The following is a 9,429-nucleotide window of genomic DNA, read 5'->3' on the forward strand; positions in this document are numbered from 1 at the left end:
GATAACATACGTATATAGTATTTAAATACATTATAAAACCTCTTCAAATATCTCCCCTCATAAAACCCTTCTTTCAATTTAATTTTCAATTTATTTATTTTTAACATATTGTGGACATTACAAATTATAAGTTTAAGACGTTCACAACATGATATTTAGAAACAAAGAAATATAAAACAATATTACATAAAAAAGAGATAGATAGTATGTTATTAAACAGTAGAAATATGTACACACAAAAATATTAATTAGATAGGTAAAAGGAAGTACACCGTATGAGTTAAACAGACCCTATTTAAAGAATTTATAAAACAACGTCCACCTATACTCATCCTAACGTAGGTGTAATAAATAATATCAACACCCGAAGCAATTTCGTTGAACATAGTTATCGCCCTCCCAATTTTATTGGCATTGCCAGTGGCAGGTTGGTTCTGCACCTTGGGAGAATAAACAACTGATGTTCTCTATTTCTACGATAGTTATCAGGGACACACAGGTCAACACTGCCCAGAATGGCAGAGTTCTCATTTATACCTCGTATAAGTCGAAAAAAATACGTAGCTAAATAAAGATTTCTTCTAAACTGCAAACTGCAGTATGTAAGCATGCCTAAGAGAAAGTCAGTTGGATAAAGCCACGGATAGTATCCGTACAACCTCAGATAAAGGAGTCTCAAGAATTTCTTCTGAACCTTCTCCACCATAAGGCCATACTTCAACTGATGCGGTGCCCAAACAATAGACCCACTCTCAAGTCTGCTTCGAACTAAATAATTAAATAAATGTTTTAATACCGTAACATTCGAAAAGACCCGGGAAGTACGCATGACGAAGCCCAACATTTTAAGCGCTTTGTTACAAATGGTAACTATATGGCTAATAAATGCCAATTTACTCTCAAACGTAATGCCAAGATCCCTTACAGATGATATTCGTAACAGGACTCTGCCATGCATCGAGTATTGGAAAAACAACACTTTTGAGGCTCTGGTAAACGACAAAAGATTGCATTTATCAATATTGAATTCTAGTTTGTTACGCCTGCCCCAATCTAATATATTATCTATATCAAGTTGGAGCTGACGACAATCGTCCAAGGTGACAACTTCAAAAAGAGTTTCAAGTCATCAGCGAACAACAAAAACATAGCATTTTTAGAACAGCAACGGCCCTAAGTTTGAGCCCTGAGAGACACCAGAAAATGTGTAAAAGGTCTGTGATTGATAAAGGCCGTACGATACGTATTGTTGACGGTTCCTAAAATAACTCCCGAATAGCTTCAAAAATCGATCAGACAATCCAATAAGTTGGAGTTTTTCCATCAGGACATCATGATCGATTTTGTCAAATGCTTTCGAGAAGTCATTGTAAGAACAGTCAACCTGGTGGCCTCTATCCAGTGCCGATGACACATAATTGGTAAATACCATCAGGTTAGTTTCCGTTGATCGGCCTGCTCTAAATCCATGCTGCTCATTTATTATAAATAACTCAATTTTTGGAGAAATCATGTTGTGCATGATCATCTCAAGAACTTTTGCTGGTGCAGAGAGAACAGCTACCGGCCTGTAATTCTCCACTGATGACTCTGTACCACTCTTATGGATTGGAGTAATCTTTGACACCTTCCACGTTTCCGGAAAGATACCTGTCTCCATTGTAAGATTATATATATATGTTAGTCATAACCCCTACCTTCCCTTCGAGAACTCTACCCCCTAACGGGGACACCCCTAATGAGGACACCTTCAATAGCCTCTCTCAGGATATGGAGACGGAATTTCCGTATCTCTATTCCCAAATTCCCCTTCCAGTAGCAGCGAGTCACTGCAAAGACCCATAACGGCCGCTTTCGATGTAGGTAGGTATCTCATTCAAACAGCGAACAAATTTAAAGCCCTAAATTCGGTGTAAATACCCCCAACTACAACAGTCCTACCAAAACTCCCCTCCTCTTCTGCAAACCCTCCGAAGGTTCGCTAAACCCGAGTTCCTCCTGTCATTCTCTCAGTAATGGGTGAAAATCATAAGACGGTAATAGATCCTGTCAATACCTTCTAGGGTGAAAAAAATGCTCCTTCCAAATTAAAGGAGCAAATTACTCCGTGCAAACGGAATCAGTAGTTGCGCACAAGTTGCTAGTGATTCCGGAGCCGTGTTTCATACCTTCACCCTTGCAGAGGATAGGATCCACAAGGTAGTCATCAAGAGACTTCTCAGCCTAGAATAAGAGAAATCTCGGAGATCCTCAGAGCGAAAGGCTTCGAGGTAATATCGACTCTCTAATGAGATCCAGAAATCCCCTCTTGCTGGTGCAGATGCCCCCTGGCTCCGACATGCAGTATAGGTATGTTGAATAAGACCAGGGAAATCTGCCACGTTAAGGTGTCAATAGAGAAATTGGGGCAAGTCAAACAATGGAGGCACTCTATTGATGTGTGACTCTATAGTGCTATTGATGCTAACAGTTCAGTCATTCGGGGGTTTCCATGGTCATTCATGGTCTCCAACCTCAACATTGTCGCTCAGTTGAGTGTTCAAGCTCTCCTGGTAACTAGCCAGTTCCTGCAGAATCTTCAGTTTCTCTGTGTCAAAGGGTTTTGCTCTTGCTCCCATTTCCTTTTTGGTGTTTGAGAACTTTGCTCTAACTTTTCCACCCACTAGGAAATGGTCTGAGTCTAGATTAGCCCCTCTGTATGTCCGGACGCTCATTAGATCCGATCTGTGCCTGTTAGTTGTCTATCAAAATATGGTCTATTTGGTTTATTGTGCACCCATCCGGGGATTTCCAAGTTCCCTTATATACATCCTTACGGGAAAACATTGTGCTACCAATAACCATATTTAGTGACGCTGCACAGTTAATTAGTCGGGTACCTACCATTGTCATTTTTTTATATATAGAATTCTTAATAACCACGTCCTTGCTTTTTCGTACAAGGTGGTTGTTAGTAATTTTGAACAATCACAAACACTCAGGCTTTGATAAAAACACATAAATGTTTTTGTCATGACCGGAATCGAACCCAGAGCTCTCGGGTGGAAGGCCAGCGCCTTACCCACTGCACCACGAGAGCCGCCCCCACCATTGTCATTAGGTACTTTCATTGTGAAGAATATGTTTTCCGACAATGGCAGTGTAGATCTCCTCCCGTCCTGTTTTGGCACAGAAGTCCTCTTTTTCCTAATCCGACTTATCATCTGTAGGGGCATGTACGCTTATAAATGAACCACCAAGCCAATTTCAGGCATTGCCTCCGCTAAGGCAATATAGTAGCTCGCAGAGCAGCCGCAGCAACTCCTAAGACCAAAGCTACACCATACAAATCAGCCTACCGTGCGGTAGACCCCTAACATTATCATATACGGCAGCTCTCGCGAGACCGCAAACATCTGCTTTCGCAGCAACCAGTTCTCGATCCATAGCCCCCATAGTAGGCCTATTCCTTCAACTCTGGTGGAAGCACTGAATTTGCTCTTTCATGGAGAGGATGGTGTCACCATAGATGACATTCCAGCCATACTACCTAGAATGTATCAAAATGATGCGCTCTATTCAAGCAGAGCCTACCCTGTCCATGGAATAATGGCTTGGCAGAGCCGAATCTCTGCTTAATAAATGCGGGATGTCGGCCTAAATGGCTAACACGCGCCCACTTAAAATAATCTCCTGCAACGCCTGCAGCATTGCTCAGCGCAATAAGCGACCGGAGTTGACTGACCTACTCCGGGTGCTAGACGTGAAGCAAAAGACCGTTTCTCCGTTATTGGTTTTGACTACAAGCTATCGTGAAGACCGCCCTCGCCCAGTGAAGGGGGGGTCATGATACTAGTCAACCAAGACTTGAATTGAAACATGCTCCCATCCCAATAATTAAGACTCTCATTGGATTTAGCAGTTGGAGTAAACTTAAATGGACGCTTACGTGCCATAGTTTCGGTATATGGGCATGTCAAAGAGAAAATGAGCGAGGCAGAGGTGGTCACCTTGCCAACCTCAGCAGGCTCAGTCATCCGGGCAGATGATTTTAACGCACATCATAAGATTTGGAATTCGTCATTCCAAAAACGCTCGAGGCAATGCCCTCTTAAAGATAACAGAGAATTGCGATTTCTCAATGTCACATCCTGATGAGCCGACTTGACTGTGTCCAAGCTCGTTGCATCCCAGCTGTTTTAGATTTTGTGATAGCAAACAACTCCCCAGAAACTGATGTCCCGAGAGTTGTAAACGCTTTGAAGTCGGATCACCTGCCAATTTATTTCGAAGTTGGAGGCGAATAAGATAAAGAAAGTAAAATACAATTTGACTACTCAAAAGGCCAAATGGCACCTATACAAGAGGCACATGAATCGATGCATTGGTCTCACGCTAGATCCTTTCAAACGGAGGTAAAGCAGGGCTCGAAATGGATCGGAACGCACCGGAGCACCGTTCCGGTTCGTAACATCCCAAAAATTATCACTCCGTCTCGTGGAAATATTAATTTGACCGTCTGAGCGACATATGCCATATAATAAAAAAATCTAAAACACTTATTTTTTAAGTATATATACAATTAGATAATAACGTTGGGTAATATTTTCGTCAAATTATCGAGCGCTGCGTTTGGTAAAATGTTACATTTCGAGCGCTGAGGTAAAGATAGAGATAGTGGCCGTCGTATTCAATGAGACTATTCTCACAGCGCGACGAAGCTAGGTATATTCCGAAAATCAAGTAAAACTCCACCAGCGTGGACCTTAATGATGAGGCTAGAGAACTCATCAACAGTAGAAACCAGCTACGCAAGAACTGGAACAAAACTACACGTAAAAATCACTTCATTAAACGCGAGATCAATACTTTGCAAGGTAAACTCAAGAAGATAGTAATATGAGAACTTCAAGCCGAGCATTGGGACAATAAACTCAAGGACTGCAGAATTTATACAGACGACCCCCGGAATTCGCTCTAGGCACTGTTCAGGGCGATTAAAACGGACCCGACTGTCATAAAACCTCTCAGGCAGAACGCGAACAGTCAAAATTTCGTATACCTACTCAGATCTCGAAAAAGCAGATGCCCTTGCCGATGGGTCGTAAATAATACCAAAATCCAGTCGGACACCAATTCAGCCACTAAGGCATTGGTGAACATCTCAATTCTTGCACTTGCGAAAGAAGACATTGATCCCGACGATGTTAAAATAATGTTGAACCGCGCGAGAGCTCTAGATCTACAAAATACCTTGATCGCCATAAAGGCACCCGGACGGGACAATATCACAAAATACATGTTGAAACGACTTCCCGAGAAAGCGCGGGTACATATTGCCGAGATCTTCAACGCATGTCTTCCGCACGGATACTTTACAAAGACCTGGAAAACGGCTCACCCAAGAAAACCCTAGAAGTACCTACCACTCTTTGGCTATAAACTACAGACCAATCAGTCTACTGGATGACCTAAGCAAACCGTTAGAGAAAGTGATCCTTCGATGCTTCTCCCATTCCACAATTAAGTCGTTTCGGACACCCAATACGGATTCAGGAAGGGATCTATTAACGACCCTACAACTCTTCAGAATTACCGGGCTTGTGATCGCCGATTTGAAACAGAGCAGGACCACTGGCATGGTCCTTTTAGACCTCGAAAAAGCATTTGACACGGTTTGGCATGACGTCCTAATCCACATTTTTTTTTACCACGGACATGCCCGTGTATATCACAAGAATCATCCAGAACTACATGAGTGATCGAGCTCTTTTTGCAGAGGTCAAGCAGGAGAATTCATCTCACCGCACTATCGATGCAGGGGTACCACAGGGTAGTTTGATGGGGCCCAGGTTCTTCAATCACTTCATAAGTGATATGCCAAACCACGCCAACTGCACGTTGGCACTGTACGCAGATGACACAGCCATCTTTTTCACTAGCCGCCATACTGACATAGCGTTTAGTAACTAATAAAATGGCATTAACTGATTATTTCAGTCGCTCGAGAAGACGGAGGCGATTCTCTTCTCACGGAGCCGCCAAAAACCATATAAAGGGAAAATTACTGTTTGTGATAATTAGCCAGAGCAGAGGTCGACCTCCCCATGATCAAAATCCTAAACTCATTCCTCACAGATAGACAATTTTCGGTCAAATACCACGGTATCAGATCAACCACACGGACTCCCACCGCCGGAGTCCCCCAAGGCTCAGTTTTAGCTCCAACTCTCTACAATCTATACACTAGAGATATTCCCATCCCACTAAACTCTACAACAAATTCCTGCATAGTAGCCCAATACGCCGACGACACTGCAATCCTAGCCAAATCCATCAACAGAAATCAAGCCACAAAGATAGTGCAGAAAGCAACAGATAACATCTCCATATGGTGCAAGAAATGGCGCATCAAAGTCAACGCTGAAAAAAGTGCGGCAATCGTATTCTCACACCGCATTAACCTACACAGCAGACAGGCAAAATCTCTTCGCATGAATAACACGGCCATCCCTTGGACTGACACAGTTAAATATCTAGGCCTCCACTTGGACAAGCATCTTAACTTCTTCAAACACATAAACATCAAAGACAGACAAGCTAGAATAGCCAGGGCAAGACTCAACCCAATGATAGGCAAACGCAGCAAGCTATCCCTCAGAGGAAAACGTCTCTTATTCACGGCAATTATAATACCAATCATGACGTACGCTTGCCCTATCTGGGCACACGGAAGCCCCAACCTAATAAAAAAAACTCCAGACAGTACAAAACGTAGCCCTACGCTCGATCACAGGCGCTCCCTACTACGTCAGAGGATCGACTCTCCACAACGACCTAGAAATAGAACCCCTAGCAGACCATATACAAAAACTAGCAATAAAATTCTATGACTCCATGACAAACCACCCCAACCCCACAATCAGGAACTTAAACGACTATGACATAAACGACATCACCGAATTCAACAGACCACGAATCATACTAAGACGCAACCCTCCGCTACCACCGTAAAATCAACATACGAACCACTAAAAAAACTCTATAATTACAGATCTACAGACCCAAAGCAGCAGCAGCAGACGTCATCAACCAGGACCTCTCGACACTTCTTATGCTTTCAGATCCCCGGCAGGCAATGACGACATACCCAACCAGGGATCACCCTACAACCAGGATCTACACACCACCTCTGATATCAGAGCCAAGCAGCCCATGACAACCAACGCAACCAAAGACCATTAATACCAATTCCTTTTCAGAAAAAATCACAGCGGTGGGGATTTTGGCCGAGAGTATTGCACACACCACTCTCGGAGTTTTTCACCCCACCGCGGTTCACTTTCTGATGAACGAACAGGTTTTAACTGGTTACATGGCAAAGTATTTTCTTCTTCTTCTTCTCATCGGTCTTCGAGCTGGTGGCTGTGTACGCCTGAACTCCAAAACTCGCAACCTTCTCAACCCTCATGTCGAAGCCAATGGACACAGATGCATCAAAAGGAGCCCAGTCGGGCGGCATGACGATCGTCACGTTGGGAACAAAAGCGGCAGCGCGGTCGGTGCGGTGTGGGCCGAAGGGGTGGCTCGAGATCACGAGGATATGTAAAGATAGCTTCTAAAATCAATTATAAAACAACACCCTTGCATTTGGAGGTATGAACCCCTCCCGGTCCTCCTCAAGAACCGGGATATTAAGATTAAAATCGCACACTTCAATTCATACAAACCAATATTTCAGATGCAGGGGATGTGGGACTAGCCCGGGTGCCCTGAAACTGAGGAATATCACAAGTCAAGTTTGTGATAATACCTATCCCGTGTCCATTCAGTAACACTCTGAAACATCTATAGGTATACTTACAGACTTACACCATAGATTGAACTGGACACCTCACTTAATAGAAACCAGGTGAAAAGCCTTTATGGCGATGGGGGTTCTTAGACCCATCTTCAACCGTAAAAGTTGTCTCTCCGAAGAAAACAAGAAGGCACTGTATACCTAGCGCGGTTATTAAACCAACCATGCTATATGCGTCACCAATTTGGACTACTTAACTGACATCACCAAATACAATTTACAGATGCTGCAAACAATAGAGAACAGATGCTGGCAAATTGTCTACGACTCAAGCCTCACCATAGGATCAAACACATCAACGCAAAACACGGTGTAGGCGACATTGTCAAAACCATAACTAAATACGGGGAGACTTTCTTGAATAGACCATTAGAAGGGCCTTACAAGAAACCTACACCTAAAGCGCAAGGAAGCAAGGCTCCTTTACAATATGATTGACCCTGACTCTCCAAATCCTGATGATCGGTTACAGTTACGGCTCGGTAATGAGTACCCAGCTTTATATTCTAACCACTACTTGACGTCTGGTCCTAGTAATTCGCATCTATTCTATACACAATACTGCTTTCGGCCGCTACCTATCTAGGATAGGTTTGTACCTATCGAAGTATTAGCACTTGGGTATTGTAACAAGTACAAAAAGTTAGCCGTCTAATAAAGTCAAAACTGTCTATCTCGCTCTAAAATTTACCACAGCCAAAAGAGGTGCTGTTAAAACATAGCACTTATTGTAACAATTACAACTAACTCATTATAATTGTTACAATAAGAGCTAATACTTCGATACCAACCTACCCTAGATAGCTGCCATGGTGGCTGAAAGCAGTCTTGTGTATAGAATAGATGCGCAGTTGTAGAAAATAAGCGAATAAAAAAAATATTGACAAAAACCATCTTTAGTTGCTTATTAATTTTACTGGTGACATCAATAGACAGTGGCGGCTCTTCTAGTTTCTTTGTGGTGGGGTTTAGCAATTACTTATTAAATATACATACCTACCTACTTTCTCATAATATTATACATTATGTACCAAGCTACTTATAATAAATGATTTTATTAATGAGGAAATAATAAGCATACACTTACCATTATCAGTAAAGTTTTGAACAACGAAATACAGCGAGCGTTTTTACTCACCTAGGGGTTATTTGATTCGCTCCCCATACTTTGTAGAACGAGATTTGTACCGCGGTGACGGGCTGGGACTGAGTGACCCCGGTCAGCGAAAAATATACGCCATAGATTTCTTAATTTGTACATAGGTGTCACCGTGAGGTAGGGCGTACTTAATTTAATTAATTACTTTGATACTACATAATCGTCATTATGTTATTACACAATTTAGAATCATTGCTCTATTTATTTGTATAATAATAATAATAAATATCTCTATAAAATTGGGACGGGTTTAGTTGGATAATAGTTCATTTAAACATTTAATTAAGTAGGTATATATTGACAATGATGATAAAAATTAGGATGTGTATTTTTGACATAATAACGATGTGGGGATGGTCCCTACGAGCCCTTAAGGTAGAACCGCCTCTGTCAATAGAACCAAATAAACCCAAAATAAAACACATAACTA

The sequence above is a fragment of the Rhyacophila brunnea genome, unplaced genomic scaffold (genome assembly GCF_057557595.1).
Source record: "Rhyacophila brunnea isolate RB1 unplaced genomic scaffold, BYU_Rbru_1.0 scaffold_10, whole genome shotgun sequence".
Taxonomy (NCBI): Eukaryota; Metazoa; Arthropoda; class Insecta; order Trichoptera; family Rhyacophilidae; genus Rhyacophila; species Rhyacophila brunnea.